We start from the raw sequence: 26,064 nt of genomic DNA, 5'->3' as shown, positions 1-26,064 counted from the left end.
AACCCTGTGCATGACCAGTTCAGTGTCTGGCGTACTATGCAGATTTCTGGATCTTCTTTTCAACACCACTCTCTTCTTCCAGGAAAATTCTGGACATGTCAGGGTTCTTGAATTACAGCCTCTTTCTCCTCACCTCATTGATACTGCTGTGCTCTGTCTGGGCCACCTGTCCTCACACCAATATGCAGAACGTGTGTCTGTACAGAAACCCAGGGTGTTTATGGGTCTCATTGTATTTATTTCCCTTCTCTCAGGGATCACAGTTTTGGAATACCTATTGAAAAAAAAGTCTAAAAACAGTCACAATAGATTTTATTTTATTTTTTTTTAGCCATGAGAGTATAGTACCAATGATCTCATCATGGCTGGAAATTTCTCATGTTTCATTGGCAAGAGCCCCTCTCCCACATGAAGTGAGAGATCCTGAGATCTTCCTGAGATCAAGAAGTCTTCAATCAACATCTGAACAAAATCAGCGTTCTAATGAGATTTTCAAAAGAAGGCCAGTGGTATGTGGAGTCAGGAAGATACTTGTTGGCGAGGGGGCCATTATATTTTTCATCATAGATAATCCTACTTTATTCTCTGGTTACTTTTAAGGTTTCCCTCTTTTCTCTTTCACTATGATGTAGCCATTGAGGAAGTATTTTTATCCTGCTTAGGATTCATAATTTCCCTCTCATCTGGAAATGGATGTATTTCATTAATTATTGAAAATTTCCCATTATTAATTAAGTAAATATTGCCTCATTATTCTCTTTATTTTCCTCCTTTGGAGAACTTAGATATAAATTAGACCTTTTCCTTCTATCTGTCAGTTTACCACTGTCTTTCATATTTCTCTTATTTTAGGCTGTATTTTGTGTGCATTCTCAGATCTGTCCTCTGTTTACCTAGCTGTCACTTGAGTTGTGAGTAGTCAGATGTTTAATCTGCCCAACAAGTTTATAACTTCAACACTTCACATTTTTCATTTCTATAAGTATTATTTGGTTCTTTACAAACATCACCAATTCATCCCCCCCACCCCCACCTCCATTATCCTCTTTTTACTGGTACAATTTATCAGTTGTTTTGATCTGGGCTATAAGTAATAAAACACCAAGTGCAAATTATTTGAACTATAAGAAGTATACTCCACACAATAAAAATTTCAAAAACAGGGCAGCTCCAGAGTAGTTAAATTCAGTGGATCCATTATATCATCAAGGACTCAGGGTCCTTCCATGTTTCTATTCTCCGTCCTTAATGTTTGACAGTGCCTTGGGCCTTTCCCTTCATGGTTCACAAGATAGCTGCAGCAGCAGCTCCAAGCACCTCATCCTCACATAGGTTGTCTAGTGGCAGAAAGAGGATATTACTTCAAATGTCCATGTATATGAACCAAGAAGACTTTTCCACAAACTTCACAGCAGATTTTCCTCATGTCTTGTTGACTACAATTGTGCTGCACACTGTTCTTAAATTATAAAGAGATGGAATTACCGTAACTGATTTACACGAATCACGATCTGTCTCCTCTGACTGGGCAGTAACCCAGGCTCCCCTGGAGCTCTAGCTGCTTTAAAATCTAAAAAAAAAGTATAATAACATCTGTGATAAGCTAGAAATTGGGAGAAATAGCTGTTCGGTAAATAATCAATAGTATCTATTATAGCATTTATTCCTTTAGAAAAATCTAACTATATAAATATTAATAAATACTTCTTTTAAAGAATTGTTCAGATTCTTTTATTACTTTCATTCTTAGGGTCATAATCCTCCTATATTATCTTTTGACTGTCTCAGAGTTGATCACTTCCCCATGAGGCATGTAATTTTCTTATAATGAGCATAGCAATTGTTTTCCCTGGTGGGAATTTTATAAACACAGAGCCATAAAAGTGGTCTGTGTTTTTATTATGTTTGTTTAAATATTTACTTCAGCTGAGGCTTCCCTAATCCAAAACCTGTTTGATTTATTTGTTTTTGTGAGATGGAGTTTTGTTCTTGTTGCCCAGGCCGGAGTGCAATGGCATGATCTCGGCTCACTGCAACCTCTGCCTCCTGGGTTTAAGTGATTCTCCTGCCTCAGCTTCCCAAGTAGCTGGGACTACAGGCGTGCACCACTATGCCTGGCTAATTTTGTATTTTTAGTAGAGGCAGGATTTCACCATACTGGCCAGGCTGGTCTCCAACTCCTGAAGTGGGAGGTGATCCACCCACTTTAGCCTCTCAAAGTGCTGGGATTACAGGCGTGATCCACCACGCCTTGCCTGAAACATGTTTTTATATTAATATTTCAATGTGAGGAATGCCATACTAAATGTGTAATATACATTTTTATTCCACCCTATGCATGGTCCAAATGTGGGGCTTTGATTTCTTACAGTAGGCGTGTTTAACCCCTACCTGGAGGCTCATAGAGCCAAGTGATCTTTTGGTCACCCAGAACCAGGGACATAGTTGTTTTCAGCTCTCCTTTTCCAGAAGTGGCAGCCCTTCCAGAATCCTGGTTTTATCTAGAATTTACCCTTTTCAACAAGGCTGTTTTCTTGCCCAAATCTAGGGAAATCTGACCCCCGTGGGAGCTGTGCTATGGTGGCCATTCACATCATACTGCAGCTCCTCCTGGTGGGTGCTGGCAGCCTCTAGAGACTGTATTCCATCTGAGCTCTCTGGAGAATTTCTTCTTTGTTTTGAGCTGTTAAGTATTGACTTTTTTAAACCCATATTTAATCCAGCAGTTCAATGTGCTTGTGGTTGAGGGAGAGGGGTCCATATTAGTTCACTTACCATATTAACAAAATGTTTTTAAAGCTTTTTAAAAAAACTTTATTTAATCCACTTAATGATTATTTTTTTTCAGATGATAATTGGGGGTGTGGGTATTTAGAAAAGCTACTTAGAAAAGTTTTGTCTGTTGATTTTGTATTCTGTGTATCTTGTGGAACAAATAAAAGTTCAATTTTTGGGGGGTTGGTTTTCTGTACATGCAGTCATATTGCCTGAAAATAATAATTTTGTTTCCTATTTTCCAACATGTGTACCTCATACCAGTTTTCTTTTCTGCTTTATTTCATTGTCTATGATTTTCTACGATGAATAGTGGTGGTGTAAGGATCAACATGTCTACCTTTACTAGAGGTGATGCTAAGTTGCTTTTTTTTTTTTTTTTTATCGAATAGTGATGGGTAGGAGATGCACTGCCCATCCCCTTTCAAGGAAGGACTTGCTGCTACAATTCCTTTGGGGATTTCCTCAACTTCAGGGAGCTGCCTCAGCCACGAGTACACCCTTCATGCAGTGCCGGGCATCCAATTATTGATCGAGGCAGGGGTATAAAAGCCAGATTTTATAGGTTCAGTGCAGGACACCACTGACGGGCTCTCTCTCTCTTTCTGCCAAATCCTGCTGCCTTCTCCCTTCCCCAGGGAGTGAATCCTAATACATATCTTGCACATTGAACGCAGTCTCAGCATCTGCTTTCAGAGAACGCAGCCTCAAGTTTTCTTTTCCTCCAGGTTGTTTAGAATTTATAAAACAAAAAAGAATCACACTGAATTTTATCAAATGTTTACCTAGTATCTAGTGAGATAATCATAAATTTCACTTCTATTGCTCAAAAACGTAATGAATTATACTATTAGATTTCCATTCTTAAATTCATAGTGGAAAATCTACTTATTTAATTAGAAGCATTTTAAAAAATATTCTGCTATATTTTAGTTGCTAGAAAGTTATTAAGAATTCTTGCCTCTGTTCATAAGTCATACTATTCTGTAATTTCTGTTTGTTTCCTTTAATTCTATTGTCTTTGTGAGCTTTGGTAGCAGGGTTATGCCAGCCTTGCAGGATAATTTGGGGGAACTTTGTATTTTTAATAATGTTCTGAGAGAGCTTACAAACATAGGGGTTACCTGGTTCCTGAAAGTTTGTTTGCATCAGCTATAAAACCATTTATGTCTGGGGCCTTTTATTAGAAAGAAGATGAAGTTTTGATTATCTGGAAGGTTTTTTTTTTTTTGAGACAGAGTTTCGCTCCTGTTGCCTAGGCTGGAGTGCAGCGGTGCGACCTCAGCTCACTGCAACCTCCCGGTCCCAGATTCAAGTGATTCTGTTGCCTCAGCCTCTGGAGTAGCTGGGACTACAGGCATGTGCCACCATGCCTGGCTAACTTTTTGTATTTAGTAGAGACATGGTTTCACCATGTTGGCCAAGCTGGTCGCGAACTCCTGACCTCAGGTGATTCACTCGCCTTGGTCTCCGAAAGTGCTGGGATTACAGGCATGAGCCACCGTGCCTGTCTTATCTTGCAGTTTTATTTGTGGCCTTTCTTCTGTTTTATTTGGTGATTAATATTTTTCTAGATAGTAATCGGTTTCCTCTAAATTTTTTAATATTTATTTTCATAAAGTTTAACATATTATTCTTTTTAATTTTTAAATGTTCTTGATTGCATTTATATTCTATTTCCCTTCCTAATGAGTTTATGTGTGGGTCCCTTCTTCCTTTTGTTCTTGATCAATCTTAACAAAGTTTGTCTATTTAATTTTATTATACTCATCAAAGAATAAGCATTTAGTTTCCTTTCAAGAACTATTAATTTCCGCTGCTCTGTTGCCTGCCAGGGCTGCCCAAGCCTGAATGGTTCACTGCACCATGAAGACAGATTCCAGAGGCCAGCAACTCATGCCTCCAATCCCAGACATAGCTATGTCCAGCAAAGGCTCCATGTTCTGGCCTATCGTGGCGGCCTGGACACCTCCTGCATCCTCATGTGACTGAAGGAACAAGGCTATGATGTCATTGCCTACCTAGCCAACATTGGCCAGGAGGAAGACTTGGAGGAAGCCAGGAGGAAACTGAAGCTTGGGGCCACAAAGGTGTTCATTGAGGATGCCAGCAGGGAGTTTGTGGAGGAGTTCATCTGACCGGCCATGCAGTCCAGCACAGTGTATGAGGACTGCTGCCTCCTGGGCACCTGTCTCGCCAGGCCCTGCATTGCCTGCAAACAAATGGAAATTGCCCAGCGGGAGGGGGCCAGGTATGTGTCCCATGGCGCCACGGGAAAGGGGACCGATCAGGTCCGATTTGAGCTCACCTGCTACTCATCGGGCCCCCAGATAAAGGTCATTGTTCCCTTTATTGCGGGTGTAGGAACAACCGGTTCAATGACCGCAATGACCTGGTGGAAGAATACACAAAAGCAACACGGGATTCCTATCCTGGTCACTCCTAAGAACCTGTGGAGTATGGACGAGAACCTCATGCACATCAGCTGTGAGGCTGGAATCCTGAAGAACCCCAAGAACCAAGCGCCTCCAGGTCTCTACACGAAGACCCATGACCCAGCCAAAGCCCCCAACACCCCTGATATTCTCGGGATTGAATTTTAAAAAGGGGTCCCTGTGAGGGTGACCATTGTCAAGGATGGCACCACCCACCAGACCGCCTTGGAGCTCTTCATGTACCTAAAGGAAGTCGCGGGCAAGCAGGGCGTGGCCGCACTGACACTGTGGAGAACCGCTTCACTGGAATGAAGTCCCGAGGTATCTATGAGACCCCAGCAGGCGCCATCATTTACCACGCTCATTTAGACATCGAGGACTTCACCATGGACCGGGAAGTGCGCAAAATCAAACAAGGCCTGGGCTTGGAATTTGCTGAGCTGGTGTGTACCAGTTTCTGGTACAGCCCTGAGAGTGAATTTGTCCGCCACTGCATCGCCAAGTTCCAGGAGCGAGTGGAAGGGAAAAATGCAGGTGTCCATCCTCAAGGGCCAGGTGTACATCCTCAGCCGGGAGTCCCACTGTCTATCTACAACCAGGAGCTGGTGAGCATGGAAGTGCAGGGTAATTGTGAGCCAACTGATGCTACCGGGTTGGTCAACATCAGTTCCCTCAGGCTGAGGGAATATCATCGTCTCCAGAGCAAGGTCACTGCCAAATAGACCCCTGTACAATGAGCAGCTGGGGCCTCCTCAATGTGCAGATCCCCTAAGTACAGGAGCTAATTGTTGTGATAATTTGTAATTGTGACTTGCTCTCCCCGGCTGGCAGAGTAGTGCGGCTGCCAGGCCCCAGCTTTGTTTGTTCCCTGGTCCCCCTGAAACCTGCAAACGTCGTCATCAAAGGGAAGGGTGGGGGGCAGATGCGGTGGAGAGCTATAAAATGACAAATAAAAGGAAAAAAAAAAGAACTATTAATTTCCTTTTCATTGTATTGATTTCTTCTCATATCTTTATTGATCACTTCCTTTCTTTGTCTTGTTTTGCTTTTATTTTTTAATCATTACTATTTATTAATAAATGTGTTTCTCTCTGTATCTTTGGCTATATCCTATTGACAGTACATGGGCTTCTGATAATCATTGATTTACAATTAACTGGTAATTTAGCTTTGTAAAATCTGCAACCCATAATTTGCTTAGAAAACTATTTTTATTTTTATTTTTATTTTTTTTGAGACGGAGTCTCGCTCTGTCGCCCAGGCTGGAGTGCAGTGGCCTGATCTCAGCTCACTGCAAGCTCCGCCTCCCGGGTTCCCGCCATTCTCCTGCCTCAGCCTCCCGAGTAGCTGGGACCACAGGCGCCGCCACCTCGCCCGGCTAATTTTTTGTGTTTTTAGTAGAGACGGGGTTTCACTGTGGTATCGATCTCCTGACCTTGTGATCCGCCCGTCTCGGCCTCCCAAAGTGCTGGGATTACAGGCTTGAGCCACCGCGCCCGGCCTAGAAAACTATTTTTAAATTCCAGTTGTATGACTTAAACATACACATATAAATACCTTTTAATATTGACTTTTAAATTATATTTGATTATTGTCAAAGAATGTAACTTAGTAGATTTCCCTAGAATTTATTGAGTTTTTTAAATAGCCCAATGTTTGGTCCAGAGTTACATGTTTTTCAAGGCTATTCAAAGAACAGCCTAGAGGTCTTTTTTTTAAACACCTACAATGCCATGAATTCATAGGGAATAGGTTCCAGTAGCTCATAACTCCTTCCCACTGGTTCTCACAAAGTGTGCTTCTCTGGGTGGAGCAGGCAGGAGCTTCAGTTGAACCCACTTACCTTTCTCTTTGGCTTCTTTCTTTTTCTGATCATTTTCCTTCACGCGTTTCAGGAAGCTATCTCAGCTCTTAGGGTGCTTAATGTGCTCAATACGCACATTAATTCTCTTGGCAAGAATCTTGCCCTTGTTTATTTACAACAATGCCAGCAACATGCTGGCGAATATTGTAGACTCTTCCAGTTTCGCCATGGTCACACTTGTGGGGCATTCCTTTCTGAACAGTACCCATTCCCTTGATGTCTGCAATATCACCTTTCTTATAGATTCACATATATGTGGCCAAAGGAACAGCTCCATGTTTTCTAAAAGGCCTAGAGAACATATATCGGGTGCCTCTCCTCTTTCCCTTTGTGTTCGTAATTTTGGCGAATTACTGGAAGATGGCGGATCTGGCTGAAAGGCAAAAAAACAAGAACATAATTTTCTGTTTATTGAGAACATAGTTAAGAATACAGCTATTAAATCGTTCTTACTAATCGGATATTTTAATTTGCAATGTCTTATAGTCTTATTTAAATTTTGAGTACTTCATACATCAATTTTTTTTTCTTTTTTTTTTAGACTGAGTCTCGTGCTGCCACTCAGGCTGGAGTGTAGTCACACAATCTCAGCTCACTGCAACCTCTGCCTCCCGGTTCAAGCGATTCTCCTGCCTCAGCCTCCCGAGTAGAGTAGCTGGGACTACAGCCATGTGCCACCATGCCCGGCTAATTTTTGTATTTTTAGTAGAGACGGGGTTTCACCGTGTTGGCCAGGCTGGTCTCGAATTCCTGACCTCAGGTGATCTGCCTACCTTGGCCTCCCAAAGTGCTGGGATTACAGGTGTGAGCCACTGCACCCAGCAGATCAATTTGCTACAATTGCACATTTTTCCTGCCTTTTTCATTTTCTCTAAGCATTCCTAACAGTATTTCCTTTATGTATTTTGGCTCTATGTCACTTGGGGCACGAAGGTTTGTAACTCTCATCTTCTTGGAGGATCCTACCTTTTCTCAATAAACCCTTCTTAGTTTAATTTAATTTTTTGCTTTTTCATTCTGATATGTTTAACTAAATATTGTAACACATTTTGTTTTTTGTTTGTCTTTACTTAACACAACTTTGTCCTTCCTTTTATTTTAACTTTCTGTTTTGTTTTGCTTTTAAAGGGATGTATGCAACCCTCTTGGAAAGCCAGTATGGACTTTCATTATGGACATTTTATTCTTCCTGCTTGTAGAATGCCGCATCCTCTTTACATCTGTCCAAAGTGGCCTGGAAAAGCAGGGAAATTAGAAAAGATAAGAAGAAACAAATTGGCATAAGTAAGAGTTTGTCTTTTCACAAGAAATTAGAGAAGTTTTGAGTGGCCCATTTGTCTGTATTTCAAAAGGGCTGCTAAGTCTATTTACAATTTGGACAATTGGGCTGAGACAAAGACATCCTGGAAAGAGACCGAATCTAAGGAACTTTTCAAGAGCTGTGCTCAGTAGGCACGCATCAGGCAGTGGGAAGAGGCCCGGGCAGCCTCCCAACTTCCCTCCTTTCTGCCTTGAAGACCAGAAACCAGAAGTGAGAATAAGCAGGTTTAAAAAAAAAAAAAAAAAAAGTAAAGAGAATGTGGGGAGAGCCTGAAGTCAGAGTGAAAATAGAAAGGAGGTCAAGAAAATAAGAGGTTTAGACAAAAAAAAAAAAAAAAAAAAAAAAAGCAAGCAAGCAGGCCAGGCATGGTGGCTCACGTTTGTAATTCCAGCACTTTGGGAGGCTGAGGTGGGTGGATCACCTGAGGTCAGGAGTTCAAGACCAGCCTGACCAACATGGTAAAACCCTGTCTCTACAAAAAATACAAAAGTTAGCTGGGCATGATGGTGCGTGCCTGCAAATAATACCAGTCCTCCATTTTAGGGCTCTGCCAAGCTTCTGGAAGCCATATTGTTGTTCTTGAAGTCTCTCACAGAAAACACTAAACTAAACCAGTCTGTTAGAATACTAAAGAGTCTTTAGTATGAGAATACTAAAGAATATGTCTATGAGTGAAGTCTCTCATAGAAAATAGTAAAGTAAACCAGTGTGTTAGAATCCCTCATTTTCTCTCATACTTCTTGTATGTGTGGTCCCATGTTCTCAGCTTCAGTTTGACAAAACGCAGCCAGGAGTAAGTCAGAAGGACTCTGCGCTTGGCCTCTTTGTTTTGTTTGTACACTGGCAAAAAACTGCTGCTGAGTACAGATTCTAATACCTGTGTATGGTTGAGTGCTTTTTTTGTGTGCCTGGGTGCCTGAGTTTGTCTTTTCACAAGAAATTTTGGGAGGCATATTGGTATTCGTTTCCATTAGAAAGTGGCAGAAAGAAGCCAGATCAATTTTGTCCCACAGAAGGGGAGCAATAAATATTTCTAAAAAATATTTAGGAGGGAAGATCTGTGATAAGCAGGAACATGCCGAGGAATATTGGATATTCTGTCTCAGGACCTTTGGAAGTGCTTAATGCCCAGAAATCAGAAAAGCTTCTTTTGTGGTAAAGAAATGGCAATTTGAAAATAATCTATTTCTAAGTCTCAGTGATAGTACTATGAGCCTACCAAGGATCTGACATCTAAGTACAAAGGAAAGGGGAAATGAAAAATACAGAAGGAGAAGAACCCCATTTAGAAAAAAAAGAGCCTATTGTGCTGAAGAATCACTGGACACAGATCTTGTATTAGGCAACACACGTTTTTATTGAGAGTTGTTTGAATTACCAATAGGTTCCCAAGTGGAAGATCGGTTACAAACTGAGTCACATAAAACAAGAGATCTAAAATAATGTGGTATATCCAATTTGTAGGGGATTGGCTTATGATTTCATTCTGAGTTTTAAATTTTATACAGCCACTCTACTAAGCTAGAGAAACTGGTAGCTCCAGTGTGATTTTGTTTTTGAGCATTTCTTCAACACTCTCGACTGCATGGTGATTAAAATAAATTTACCCCCAAAAAAAGACAAAATTCTCATGAATCCTAGACCAAAGGAACTTATGTGAACTTTAAACCAAAAGTCCGATGGATATATGACTCATGGCAATTCATGTGATTTCTATGGACAATGACTGCCCAGTTTCTGACCACATTCCTGGAACACTCCTCGAAGAGTCTGTTCTCATGCTGCTGATAAAGACATACTGGATACTGGGTAATTTATAAAGAAAAAGAAGTTTAATGAACTCACAGTTCCACATGGCTGGGAAGGCCTCACAATCATGGTGGAAGGCAAAAGCACGTCTTTCATGGCAGCAAAGAGAGAACGAGAGCCAAGTGAAAGCAGAAACCCCTTATAAAACCATCAGATCTTGTGAGACTTGTTCACTACCACAAGAACAGTATGGGGGAAACTGCCCCTGTGATTCAGTTATCTCCCACTGGGTCCCTCCCACAAGTGGGAATTATGGGAGCTACAATTCAAGTTGAGATTTGGGGGGGGACACAGCCAAACCATATCACTCTCCCTGAGATATACCTCTCCCTGTGCCAAGTACAAATCTATTCAATTAAATTGACACAGAAATCCCACTTTGAGCAATATATTCTATGGAAATAAAAGCACTAAGATTTAAGTCCAATAATGTTTATTGAAGCAAAGTTTATAACAGTAACAAGACTGGAAATAACCAATGGCCATCATTAGGAATGGTCAAATGAATGTTGGTACTTCTACTTTGTGGAATATTATGCAGTTATTTTAAAAGAGTTAGATCCTTACCTATTGATGGCAGTGCTGTGCATTTTACAGTTTTATAAGATGAGAACCATTATTTCCCCTATTTTACTTTATAGATAAGAAACCTGAGTACAAAGATGGTTAAATAATTTGCCAAAGATACCAGAGCTCGTAAACAAGGAGACAGAATTTAAGCCCAATTAATTTGACTCTAGAACCTGTGCTTTTTATCCAACTTACAAGTTTCAGAGAAACAGAAAGTAACCTAACATTGGAATAACAATAAACAACCCCCCAAACAATACAATGTGTTTTATAAATTTGTATGACTGTGAAGAAAGGTGTGGAGAGATGCAACCAGGTTATTAACATGGATTACCTTGGGGAGGCAGGTGTGGGTGGGGACGAATGGAGTGGGAGAGCTTATGAACTCTTTAAACATATTTGCATTGTTCTCCAGGTTATAGACAGCACATGTCTAATAGTTGTATCTCTAGTCTAATTGATAAGGTTCTTTGTGCATCCACAATCTATTCCATAATTCATTCATCCATCCCCAAAATATTTATTGAATATCTGCAACAAGGCCAGGCATAGTGATAGACGTAAGATATCTAGAAGAGCTTCACCCAAGTGTGGAGATGGACAATAAAGTATGTGATAAGTGTTAGGACAGCAGTTTAAATACGGGGGCATACAGTTAACACAGGCAGGACCAAAGTGTGGGGATAGCAACATTCTGGAACATTTCCCAAAAAAGTGACACTGGACAACCTTGGCTTGGCAAGCACCTATCATCTTGACTTGACTCATATTACCTCGTTTTCTTTCATTTTATCTTATTTCATTTCTTTTCAGTTTAGTTTCTGGTTTTGACAGGCAACAAGGTAAAGACTCTGAGCCTTAGGATCAGAAAAACCTGAGTTTGAAATCCTAATCTGTAATTTACTAGTTGTGAAGAACTTGGAACAAGGTGTGCTTATTTTCTCTAAACTTCCTATCCTTCATCTGTTAACAGCTGATAATAACTACTTTTAGGCTAGGGTGAGTGCCTGGGTTTTACTGCATTAAAATCCTTTCAAAATTTACAGGCTTAAAACAACTACCTTTTATGCGTACATGTTGCTCATGAATCTGCGGGGTTTGGGTTGGGCTCAGTGGGGATAGTTTACCATTGTTCTACACAGCTTTAATTAGTATGGTTTGATGAGGGCTTGAGGATAACTTCCCAAATGGTTTATTGTCAAAGCTAGCAAGTTGATACTCAGTCCTTTCCACATGGGTCTTTCCATGTGACTGCTTGGGCTTTCTACAACATGGTGGCTAGATTCTAAGAGCAAATGTTCCCCAAAATGGGAAATACAGGCTGCTAACCCTTTCCAGTCTGGGGCCAAATAGTCCATGGACTCATTTTTGTATATGCTGTTGCTCAAAATAGTCAAAGAGCCCATCCAGCTTCAGGAGGAGTACACTGGAATATTTTGAGGAATACAACTGTATACAATCATGACCAGAGAAATTTCCCAGGCAAAGACATGAAGGTGCCAGCAGTAGGAAGTTGGGTCTGCATGCACTGAAGAGTTAAGTTTGAGGGAACATAGGCAGGGCACCAACATGGCACTACTGCCACCTGATCCATCCCAGAATGTGAGCTCCTTCAGTTATAGAAATCTTGGACGGTGGGACAAAATAGGTGTTCAAGAAGTGATTCCAGAATGGATGAATGGATGAATATAAGAGTATTGACCCTAAATATAAACAGAAAAAAACCTAGCACCTACCATGTCATTGACCAAGGGTCAACAAACAATGACCAGTGGGCCAAATCTAGCTTACCACTTCCTTTTATAAATAAAGTTTTATTTACAACAGTACCTATCTGTTTAAGTGTTATCTATGGCTGCTTGTATATTTCAATGGTAGAGTTCAATCACTGTGACAAAAACCTATGGCCCACACAGCCAAAAATATTTATAGCAACCCTTTGCTAATCCTTTACAATAAATGCTTGTAGACACCTGACATAGAATATTGAATTCTGAGTAGTTTACATCCATATTTCTTATCATTTCTCCTTTATTTTCCTATTACTTTTGCCTTTCTTTTCTTTTCTTTTTATTCATCTATTACGATGTGCCCAAGGCTTAAGTATAGCTTAAGGGGTGAGAAGAAATTTCACCCTAAGATCCAAAAAAGAATTTTGATACCACTCTTATTTTAACAGATACAGCTACCACAAGTGGGGAAGAAGCGAACAGAGAAGGAAAAATCAGGGACAAAATGTAATTAATCAAAAATGGTGTTGCTGTCCAACAATTAGCTTGACTGCCCTTTTTGCAACAGGGCCTGACAATGTCTTATTTATACCACATTTGGTTGCCACTTGGCCAAGGAGCTTCAGCTGGGTACCAATTAGAGTTCTTAGTGGCAAACAATAGAAACAAATGTTGGACAATTGAATCAGAAACTAATGTATTAAATGATATTTAGAAGCTTTCTTCATATCCAGGAAAGCTGAAGAAGCAGGTCTAGAGGCTATGTAGCAAGAAACATCCAAAGTCCACAAAAGTGATCCCACAAAGTCCACACTTGCCTCCACTACTGGATAAGAAACTTAGCCAGTAGTAGTCTCATCACTGCTTCTGGACCTTTGACCTGGCTAAAGAAAACATCACTACTGCCTCTGGAAGGTGGAGGGGGCTCTCACAGGATCAATCCTGATAATTGACTATGCACAGTCGTTGATTCCCTGACTCCTCTTTGTGTTGCTGGTTACTGGGTCAAAGTCTGACTCCGAGGGCCTGATTGCTGAGTTGTAGGTCACATGCTTGTGTCCTAGTTGTAAGGGAGCCAGGGAAGATGAGAATCTGGCTTTCAGAGTTGGAAGTATCTGTTCCCAACCCAGAAGATCCTGAACTTTTGAATTTTCCTTACTTTCTTAATGTTTCCACGTCCAGATTTTAGCAAGAGCTTTGAAAGGTGATTCAACTGATTAATTTTTTAATTCATCCTTAGCAGTATTTACTAAGGGTAGGCTGCATGAAAGCAATAACCTATGCTTTGCTTGTGGCCACATATCTGGTCTGTGTCTGAGCACGGGTTCACCTCATCCACCACCACATATTAATGGAACACTTATTGGTTGTGTTAAATTTGCCATTTCTTAACTAATTTTTAAAAACGTCACTATTAAATGAAAAAGAGAACAAGGATGTGAGATCAAGAAAAGGGGCTTTTTATTGTGCTTTAAAAATTTTTTTATTTGTTAAACAGTAGGAGGAAATATGAGCATGTTTTCCCATTCGTAGGAAAGACTGTGCATAGAGAGAAAGGTTGATGCTACATGGATAGAGGAGGAGCTATGGATGGAGGCAAAGTGTTCATGATATTATGATGGTCCTATAGCCCAGGAACAAGGAATACCCATGTCATAGCTTGATATTCATCACTCTTCCCTGCGGAATTCCCAATGGAGGTGTATTAGTCTGTTTTCACACTACTGATAAAGGCATACCGGAGACTGAGTAATTTATAAACAAAAAGAGGTTTAATGGACTCACAGCTATATGTGACTGGGGAGGCCTCCCAATCATGGCAGAAGGCAAAAGGTACATCTTACATGGCGGAAGGCAAGAGAGAATAAGAACCAAGCAAAAGGGGTTTCCTGTTATAAAACCATCAGATCTCGTGAGACTTACTACCACGAGAACAGTATGGGGGAAACCACCCGCATGATTCAATTATCTCCCGCCGACTCCCTCCCACAACACGTGGCAATGATGGGAGCTACAATTCAGTACGAGATTTGGGATATCATATCAAGAGGGAACCAAATATGAAGAATAACCAGCAAAAGGGAAACCTATTATTCCTTCTTAAATCATTAGACACGATAGACAATGCAAGGCTCTCCCAAAACCTATGTTCAAAAACATGGTTAAGACCTGGAAACCTAAGTAAGACTTCCTGCTTCCCCACATGTAAGCAACACACTCAAGTGTATTTGCAAAGAAAGTATGGCCCATACCCCGGTTCACTTACATACATAATCTCATGGCATAGAAAAAAGTGAGGAGCAGTGTTTCACAACCGGCACTAACAGCATTTTGGAGCAGATAATTCTTTGTTGGCGGAGGTGAGGAGGTACTGACCTGTTCTGTGTAGGATTTTCAGCAGCATACCTGGCTTCTACCCACTAAATGACAGTAGCACACCCAACTCTCCCAGTTGTGATAACCTAAAATATCTCTAGACATTGAGAAATGTCCCCTGGGGGCCAAAATCCCCCTGGAAACTAGAGGGGAACAGAATGGTTGGCGGGTCTCTGGGAAGTAGATTCAATTTTGTTCTGAGGCAGGAAAGCAAGAGAATAGTTCCTTTGTGGGGGCAGACTTTTAGAATGCAGTACTTCCACCCACAAGTAAAAAAGCACGTGATGATGGGCCGGGAGTGGTGGCTCACGCTTGTAACCCCAGCACTTTGGGAGGCCTAGGCCGGTGGATCACAAAGTCAGGAGATCGAGACCATCCTGGCTAACACAGTGAAACCCTGTCTCTACTAAAAAAAAATACAAAAATTAGCTGGGCGCGGTGGTGGGTGCCTGTAGTCCCAGCTACCTGGGAGGCTGAGGCAGTAGAATGGCATGAACCCGGGAGGTGGAGCTTGCAGTGAGCCAAGATCGTGCCATTGCACTCTAGCCTGGAGGACGGAACGAGACTTCGTCTAGAAAGAAAAACAAAAAAAAAACACTTGATGATGGCCGGGCACAGTGGCTCATACCTGTAATCCCAGCACTTTGGGAGGGCCGTGGCAGGTAGATCACTTGAGGTCAGGAGTTTGAGACCATCCTGGCCAACATGGTGAAACCCCAACTCTACTAAAAATACAAAAATTAGCTGAGCATGATGGCACACACCTATAATCACAGCTACTTGGGAGGCTGAGGCAGCAGAATTGGGAGAATTGTTTGAACCGGGGAGGCTGAGGTTGCGGTGAGCCAAGATCGTAGCACTGCACTCCAGCCTCCAACCTGGGTGACAGAGCAAGACTCCATCTCAAAAACAAAGTAAAACAAAACAAAAAAACATATCACTTGATGAAAGCCCAGGGGGTCTTACCATGTTGACTAAAATCTCTGTTCTTGGTTAGGCATGGTGGCTCATGCCTGTAGTCCTAGCTACCCAGTAGGCTGAGGTGGGAGGATCCCTTGAGCCTGGGAGGTTGAGCCTGCAGTGAGCTCTTACGGTGTCACTGCACTCCAGCCTGGGTGACAGAGCAAGACTCTGTCTCTCTCTCTCTCTCTCTCTAAAATAAATAAATAAATAAATAAATAAATAAATAAATAAATAATTTGAAGAAGAAGACCACTAAAAAACCCCTCCCTTTATCCTTCTGAGGGAACAGGTGGGCAGAGATAGTTAAAGTGTCCCCTCTACTTTCATCTTTGTTTTTGATTGTCTCTCATCCCCCAGGGATGGCAAACAGGGATTAAGGTCCATGGACGGTGAGCTATCCTCCACTCATACAGGGATAGGGTGAGGGTTTCTGGGACACTAAAATTAAGAAAGTCCCAGGCAGCCGGGCATGGTGGCTCACACCTGTAATCCCAGCACTTTGGGAGGCCGAGGTGGGTGGATCACAAGGTTAGGAGTTCAAGACCAGCCTGGCCAACATGGTGAAACCCTATGTCTACCAAAAAAATACAAAAGTTAGCCAGGCGTGGTGGTGTGTGCCTATAATCCCAGCTACTTGGGAGGCTGTGGCAGGAGAATCTCTTGAAACCAGGAGGTGGAGGTTGCAGTGAGCCGAGACCATGCCACTGCACTGCAGCCTGGTGACAGAGTGAGATTTTGTCCCCCACCCCCCCCCCCAAAAAAAAGAAAGAAAAAATAAGTCCCAGGCAAACAGTATCAATTGGTCAGAACCCAACAGTATTGTAAAGTAGCTTGGTTCCACCAGACTTGGAGAAATTCCCCCAATATTATACCTGGCTTCTACCCACTAGATGACATTATATTATATCATCTCTTGTCCCTTAGAACCCTCCTAGAATCTGTTTAACTATTGCCCCCAAAAGACCCCGAAGTGAATCACAATGGGATATTAAGTTAACTTAAAGGTTGCAGAGTACTTAAAGGAAAAAATTCACTCCTATTCCATTTTCTATTTCCTATGCACAGTCATGATATTCAGACTAGCTCATTGGAGTTTATTCCACAAGCCAAAGTAATGCAATAAAGAATACCCCAAACTTGAAACAATATGAACTTTCTCCCATTTAATTCACTAGAGAGAAATTATAGCTGAGAAACAGAATCTATCTCCTTTGGTTGAAATTAAAATCTGAAAGAAATTATGGTCTGTTATTCTCACCATCTTCACTTCTTATGTTGTTCGCTTTCAGCTGGAGTTGCTAAACTCAGATGGAGTTTCAATTCCTTTTTCAGAAGCTGTGACCTGGAAAAACTTCCACTGGGATGGGTGGAGCTCCCTCAAACACCTCTAAAACACGGCTAATCCAAACCCATTTGTTTCACCACTCTGGTTTTCTGACACTCAAAAGGATCAGCAGAACTTGCAGGAACATCAGTGGGTTAGCCTATGCCCACAAAATAAAGCGAATGAGGAGTTGTGACAGCAGTTTGCTTCCAAGCAAAGTTATTTCTCTAGATCTCAGCACATGGTGTAATCCAGACCACCTTGCTGTTGGCAGTCAAAGAACATAGCAGGCACTCAATGTTTTCTTGGGAAAGGTGGATAGACAAATAAAACAAGAGAGAGAAAATAGAAGACATGTTTCAGATTCTGCCTGTCATGACTGTATGACCAACACCTGTTTCATGAGACAATCACATTCCATTTTGGGGTTTGAAGCAAACCTGCATCCTGGAGGCACAGTGTTTGGGCACAGGCTTTTAAATTTCCTCTTCAGCTCTTGAACTTTTAAGAATGACACTGAGTTTTTCCTCTACATCAACCTGACTAATATACGGGTTTCCAATTGTCTTTACACATTCATTATTTAAAACAAGATCACCTTCATGCCAACCCCCAGCTCCAACCCACCACAGTTGACCCCACAGACTGGGCTCACATCTAAGATTTGTGCTTATGAAATGAACAAGTGAGAACCAGCACGAGATCATATGCTGGTGGAAACCCTGATGGGCAGGGGCCAGGTGGTAAATTCCAGGACCTAAGGACAAGCCACATGAATCCAAAGCTGAATTCCACAGTGATTTTCTTTTCCTTGCCTTCTCTTCAAAACAGCATAAAGAGAAACTAGATTTGAAACTACCATTCTAGTGCACTGAGAATTTAAATATTTCACACATTAGTGTTCTCTAGTCCTTAGGAATGAAATGGCTTTTACAGATTAAAATACTGGCCCACCATCCTGCCTGAGAAATAAAATAAAGGGGAAAAAAGCTCTGGTGAAAAATTCTTTAAAAATTACTCCACTTGCCAGACCTAAAACACTTATATATGGAAGCTCTGTTTTGAGATGAGCACTTTCTGACTCCAAAGTATCTCTTTTCCTAAAAACTAATATTAATTCGAGTTACAGTATCAGTTGTCACAGGTACACCAAGGACCTCATTCTTCCCTATGTGATACTTTGCCCCCAATACTAGTTCTTATGTAGCTATCCACATGACCCTCACTGGTAGTCCATATGCATGGGCTTTGGGAAGGAGGGATTTTGTATGCTGTAATGATGACATTACTGCCAAGAATCAAAGGGTCCTTCCCGGATGCTCACTTCTCCTCCTTGTGGGATTTCAGACCAAATATATGCAAGAAGCAATAACCAAAGAGAAAACAAAATAATTTTTTATTATTGCTTTCTTGCCCAGGCCTGGAGTGCTTGATGTCAATATAAATAGAAACAAGAATCATATACAACCATAAACCTACACTTGTGTATTGTGCAGGCCTGAAGATATGCACCATACTTCAAAAGCCATCAGGGATTTCTGGAAGATCCAAGAGGAAATAGATTGATGACAAAACCCAGGGGAGAAACTCTCAACTTCCTATGAGAAAAAAGTGAATACTACAACAAGAGCCTTGGAATATTGCCAAACTCAGAAACAGTTGGAGTTAAGAGAAAGAGTTACTCATGGGAAAATTGATTGCATGAAAGAGGCTCCAAACTCAACAAATAGAACTAATCCTCATGGAAGTAGAGTCAATACAGAGAATAGATGAAGAATATAGATGTAACTTTAGATGAACTTGGCAAGATACGTTATCAAGGAAAAGAAGGCTATTGTGAAATATAAGCACTCGGGAATTTTGTAAATTAAAGACATAATTGCTGAAACACATTATACTCGATGAAGGGCTGAGGGACACTGCTGAAGACAGAATTAGTAAAGTGGAATGTCAATCTACCTTATTTGTGCAGAATGTGTAAAAGAGAAAAAATGAAAGATGTTAGAGAAAAGATAGACTCAGAGGATAGATCCCTGGTGTTCTAATGTCTCAGTTTTAGGAGTAGAATGAAAGAAAGAAAGAATCAAAGAATAGAAAATTCTTCTTGCCTTGGAAAAAGCCTTGAATATTCAGATTAGAAGCGTTTGTCTACTAAATGGTGAGCAAGAAAAATAATTAAAAATACCTTAAAAAATAATGAAAATACCTACAAATGCCTAGTAAAATTTTAAGTATAAAATGAATATCCTATGTTACTCAGAGAGAATAAAAAAGTACAAAGGAGAAAGAATCAAATTGACCCGTAACTCATTTAAAGTACAGTACGCAAGAGGGAGAAGGAATATGTCTTCAAATTTCTGTGGGAATTCTGGTCCATAGTTCTTCTTTAATCTAAAGCAGTATTTAAGGATGATTGCTGAAGAAATGTTTTCCATAAAATTTATCATCCATAATTATTTTATAAAAAAGTAAGGAAGAATGTGCTCCAGGAAGAATAAAGGGGGGTAACACATGGAAGAAAAGAAGCAGTAGTGAGCGAAAATGTATCACTACATCTGAAAAATTGGGGCTTCTTTCTTTTGTTTTTTGTTTTTGAGATGGAGTTTCACTCTTGTTGCCCAGCCTGGAGTACAGTGGCGCCATCTCCGCTCACTGCAATCTCTGCCCCCCAAGTTCAAGCGATTCTACTGCCTCAGCCTCCCAAGTAGCTGGGATTACAGGCATGCACCACCATGCCTGGCTAATTTTGTATTTTTAGTAGAGATAGGGTTTCACTCCATGTTGGCCAGGCTGGTCTGGAACTCCTGACCTCAGGTACTCTGCCTGCCTTGGCCTCCTAAACTGCTGAGATTACAGGAATGAGCCATCATGCCCAACCTTCTTTCTTTCGAGACAGAGTCTTGCTTTGTTGCCCAGGCCTGGAGTGCTTAATGTCAATATAAATAGAAGTACAATATAAAGCAAATTTGATAACTAAACTTAAATTTGTACATCATTTCAGAAAAACATAGATGGTCTTGGAAGCAGTGCTGTGGGTAGGGTTGTATTGGGAAGATTAGAGAGAGGTTAGGGATCCTGAAGAGTTTTGATGCCAATAGTAGATGTAATTTAACAGGAAGAAGTCGAATCCCTGAATAGACCAATAACAAATTCTGAAATTGAGGCAGTAATTAATAGCCTACCAACCAAAAAAAGTCCAGGACCAGATGGATTCACAGCTGAATTCTACCAGAGGTACAAAGAGGAGCTGGTAGCATTCCTTCTGAAACTATTCCAAACAATAGAAAAAGAGGGACTCCTCCCTAACTCATTTTATGAGGCCAGCATCATCCTAATGCCAAAACCTGGCAGAGACACAACAAAAAAAGAAAATTTCAGACCAATGTCCCTGATGAACATCAATGCAAAAATACCCAGTAAAATACTGGCAAACTGAATCCAACAGCACATCAAAAAGCTTATCCACCATGATCAAGTTGGCTTCATCCTGGGATGCAAGGCTAGTTCAACATATGCAAGTAAATAAACGTAATCCATCACATAAACAAAACCAATGACAAAAACCACATGATTATCTCAATAGATGCAGGAAAGGCCTTTGATAAAATTCAACACCCCTTAACGCTAAAAACACTCAATAAACTAGGTATTGATGGAACGTATCTCGAAATAATAAGAGCTGTTTATGACAAACCCACAGCCAATATCACAGTGAATGGGCAAAAGCTAGAAGCATTCCCCTTTGAAAACTGGCATAAGACAAAGCTGCCTTCTCTCACCACTCCTATTCAACATAGTATTGGAAGTTCTGGCTAGGGCAATCAGGCAAGAGAAAGAAATAAAGGATATTCATATATGAAAACAGGAAGTCAAATTGTCTCTGTTTGCAGATGACATGATTGTATATTCAGAAAATCCCATCATCTCAGCCCCAAAACTCCTTAAACTGATAAGCAACTTCAGCAAAGTCTCAGGACACAAAATCAATGTGCAAAAATCATAAGCATTCCTATACACCAATAATAGACAAACAGAGAGTGAAATAATGAGTGAACTCCCATTCACAATTGCTACAAAGAGATAAAAAACCTAGGAATACAACTTACAAGGGATGTGAAGAACCTCTTCAAGGAGAACTACAAATGACTGCTCAAGGAAATAAGAGAGGACACGAACAAATGGAAGAACATTCCATGCTCATGGAAAGGAAGAATCAATATCTTGAAAATGGCCATACTGCCCAAAGTAATTTATAGATTAAACACGACTTCCATCAAGCTACCATTGACTTTCTTCACAGAATTCGAAAAAACTACTTTAAGTTTCATATGGAACCAAAAGAGCTACATTAACCAAAACAGCATGGTACTGGTACCGAAACAGATATATAGACCAATGGAAGAGAACGGAGGCCTCAGAAATAACACCACACATCTACAACCATCTGATCTTTGACAAACCTGACAAAAACAAGCAATGGGGAAAGGATTGCCTATTTAATAAATGGTGTTGGGAAAACTGGCTAGCCATATGCAGAAAACTGAAACTGGACCCCTTCCTTATACCTTATACAAAAATTAACTCAAGATGGATTAAAGACTTAAATGTAAGACCTAAAACCATAAAAATCCTAGAAGAAAACCTAAGCAATACCATTCAGGACAAGGGCAAAGACTTCATGACTAAAACACCAAAAGAAACGGCAACAAAAGCCAAAATTGACAAATGGGATCTAATTAAACTAAAGAGCTTCTGCACAGCAAAAGAAACTTTCAACAGAGTGAACAGGCAACCTACAGAATAGGAGAAAATCTTTGCAATCTATCCATCTGACAAAGGGCTAATATCCAGAATCTACAAGGAACTTAAATAAATTTACAAGAAAAAGACAAACAACCCCATCAAAAAGTGGGCAAATGATATGAATAGATCCTTCTCAAAAGAAGACATTTATGTGGCCAACAAACATATGAAAAAAAGCTCATCATCACTGGTCATTAAAGAAATGCAAATCAAAATCACAATGAGATACCATCTCATGCCAGTTAGAATGGTGATCATTAAAAAGTCAGGAAACAACAGGTGCTGGAGAGGATGTGGAGAAATAGGAATGCTTTTACACTGTTGGTAGGAGTGTAAATTAGTTCAACCATTGTGGAAGATAGTGTGATGATTCCTCAAGGATTTAGAACTAGAAATACCATTTGACCCAGTGATCCCATTACTGGGTATATACCCAAAGGATTATAAATCATTCTGCTATAAAGACACATGCACACGTATGTTTATTGCAGCACTGTTCACAATAGCAAAGACTTGGAACCAACCCAAATGTCCATTAATGATAGACTGGATAAAGAAAATGTGGCACATATACACCATGGAATACTATGCAGCTATAAAAAAGAATGAGTTCATGTCCTTTGCAGGGACATGGATGAAGCTGGAAACCATCATTCTAAACAAACTAACACAGGAACAGAAAAGCAAGCACCACATGTTCTCACTTATATGTGAGAGCTGAACAATGAGAACATATGGACACAGGGAGGGGAACATCACACACCGGGGCCTGTCAGGGGGGCAAGCAGGGGGATAGCATTAGGAGAAATACCTAATGTTGATGACGGGTTGATGGGTGCAGCAAACCACCATGGCACATGTATACCTATGTAACCAGCCTGCATGTTCTCCACGTGTGTCCCAGAACTTAAAGTATAATAATAAAAAAAAGAACTATTTAGCTACATAGCATGACATACTAATCTGCTCCTGCACACTTTGTTTTGTCTCTAGATAGCTCACCAAATATGTTGAATAGGAAATGAGTTGACCTTGTATCATACCAGGACAATTGCAAGGGAATTACACAGGACTCACAAATGACGGAATACATCATGATGAATGTGTATGGTGGTGCATTTGATGTTGCATGTAGTGGAAATACAGTTTTCTCCATTAGATGGGGAGGTATTAAAATGCACAGAAAGAAACATATTGCACTTTTTTTTTAATATTAACTTTCACTAATGCTAATATAAATTTCGTTTTCTCTTGTATCTGGTAGAACAAAGCTCTAAGACGCCATTCTCGCTTGTGTGCTTCTGAGAAAATCGTACAGGAGCAGGGTTGCAGCACGTTACGCAAGAAAAACAGCCCTGAGAATGTTTATGATGAGGCCGCCTGTAATACGTAATTTCTATCTCTATTCTTGACATTTATTCCTAGAATATCAACCTGGCGGTGGTGGTACATCACCCTGCTCTTGATTTTGGAACTTTTAATATGAGATATTTTAAAAACCACATCTCCATCTGTGACCCAGGGAAAAGAGAATAAGCTAATAAGCATCGCGCCTGAGTTACAATTTCTAACACTGTGAAAAGAAGAGGCCACATCATGGGAGAAGGAAAACAGTCTCGTGGGAGCAACTTTGAGCCTCGCTAATGTACCTTATCATTGGTTTCAAAATAGAACCAGCGGGAATCGTACCAGCCCACTATCTGGAAGCAAATAATTATTCACTGGGAAAGGTAATTAAAATGTGGCAACAAATGAGCATATGTAAGCCATAATATCAGATGAAAAAGTATCCTGGAAACACAGGAAATAACGTATAGAATTTAAAAAATAGAAGCTATAACAATGTAAATTTTCCTAGTTATCTCTGCTAGTTTTCTCCTCCCAATTCCAAAATCACCTCTAAATTAAAAACGAAAATGACATGCATCACTCATCAAAATAATATGAAACAAAAGCCTGTTTATGTTTGTAAATACAATATAAAAACCTATGATTATATCAGTAACATTGAAATACCATTGACAAAATACTACAATACTATGTAATATGTGTGCTTTATTAATAAATAACAAGATCTAGCAGCTGGGCTAACTACCATAATTTTATTACAAATTATAATACAAGCTATCTGCAAAACCAGTATGCGATGTGAGCACGTGTATTTCCATTCTGAGTCTCCTGACACGTTTTCCCACCATCGATCTGAGGGCTAACACATCTGTTTCTGATACGTAGCCTCCTGAGAAGAGAAAGCATTGAGAAGGGTCCTGATCATTTCTGTCCTCCCCTCCAAGGTTTCTGAAACTATGATGGAGCAAGTCATTTTGATTATGAAGTTGTTTGTGGGTGCAACCAACCATAAAAGGTTCCTTGAGACTTCTCATAAAATAAGCCCCAAGACTCTTCCAATTCCTTTCTCACAGTTCAGTGCAACCTAAAAGTTGTCACTGGATTTTAAAAACCCTTGTAACTATGACTTGTGACCCCTAGAGAGTCAGACTGCCACAGTGATATCACTTGCAGTAAATCCTCCGACATGGAAAGCTAACTAGTCTCTGATGCCAGCCTTCAGGGAGTTGGGGATTGGGGAAGCAGTCAGGCTGTCCTCATGGTGATAAGGAAACCGACTTATCCCTATCCATCATTATCCTTCATCATGAGTGGCCAGATGTAGATGTGCATCCAGTATGAACTGGTAATTAGAAGACTGGTTCCCTCTCATGTTGACACACACTTATGATTACAGTTGATTCTCAGTGGATTCTACGATCCATTCTGCATGGCCTAATTAACCAAGAATACAGAAAAAGCATGGAGAACAAGTCAATGGCAGGCACCCAGAGCAAGCAATCAACTAAGCATGTCGCAATCAACTAAGGAGCTTTTGAAAAACACTGAGTCTAGAACATGCACCCATACCAAATAAATCTGAATATTTGGGGCAGGACCCAGGGATCAGTACATTATTATTACATCTATGAAAAAAATGAAAACAATTAAGTAAAAAGACTATCTCATTACCTCTTTGGGTGTTGGGACCATGCATTACTTTTTCCCACTTTCTAATTTTCTTTGCAATTTGAGCTTTTTGTGATAAATGTGTATGGCTTTTATTATATGTAAGTCATCAGTCAACTTTTGCTTTAATAAACACATTGTATTTAATTTTTTGAGGCATAAGCAAAATGGTAACCATATCAACCAGTTTTCTCATTACTTCTATGCCTCTGTGGACGAGCTGAAGAAGCTCATGGAAGAAGTGGAAAAGCTGATCTCTACCTTCAAAGATTTAGCAATGACGACATCAATGAGAAATCAAATGAGGATCTGGTTTCCATAGGGCCACCAATGAATAATCTCTCATGAGTAAATGAATATTGTGGGTGGCTAGTAAATGGCAGCTGCAATGATATCACCTGCAAATCCTTCAGGTTTATACCTGATATGAAATTATGATTATGTGACAAGAGCAAATCTTTCTTATGCAATTGGCTGTTCCGTGAAGATTTTGACTGAGGAATCAAGATACAATATATATTGCATTTCAAAGTGAGTTGCTAAAACAAAATACAAATTTTCAAAAGAAATATCTGAACACCAAAGACAGATCTCATCCCTCACACACATTAAAAATATGAAGAGGATGAAGTACATGGAAGTTGAAGGTGAAACTGGGAGAAGGATTTTGGAGATAGATGTTGGAGTGCTAGATACCTCAACAAGGGTGAGGAATAGAAGATGTTTCCCACTTAATGGTTTTAAGAAGCCCACATAGAGAATTCAAGATGTACTACATTCAGTTTAAGGGAGCAGTGTCCAATTTTTGACTTCCCTGGACCACGTTGAAAGAAGAGTAATTGTCTTAGGTCATACATAAAATGCACTAACCAACAGCAGCTGATTAGCTTTAAAAAAATTCGCAAACAAATCTAATGTTTTAAAAAGTTTATGGCCACAGGTTGGACAAGCTTGATTTACAGGACTATACTTGTATCTGATTCCCACCAAGAAACGTAAACACAATGAGATAGAAGTGTTTAGTAGCTGATCTAGGAGAGGTGGCTGTGGCCAAAGAAAGTGTATTTCCTGAGGAA

At 40.3% G+C, this 26,064-nt stretch overlaps 1 pseudogene; it reads left to right on the top strand.

Moving 5' to 3' along the window:
- Window positions 1–4,695: 4,695 nt before the first annotated feature.
- On the top strand, window positions 4,696–6,141 carry LOC105498716 (argininosuccinate synthase pseudogene; annotated as a pseudogene).
- The last annotated feature ends 19,923 nt before the right edge of the window (window positions 6,142–26,064 follow it).

The sequence above is a fragment of the Macaca nemestrina genome, chromosome 14 (genome assembly GCF_043159975.1).
Source record: "Macaca nemestrina isolate mMacNem1 chromosome 14, mMacNem.hap1, whole genome shotgun sequence".
NCBI lineage: Eukaryota > Metazoa > Chordata > Mammalia > Primates > Cercopithecidae > Macaca > Macaca nemestrina.
The sequence above is the reverse complement of the archived record's forward strand: the minus strand, read 5'-3'. Positions and strand labels throughout refer to the sequence as shown.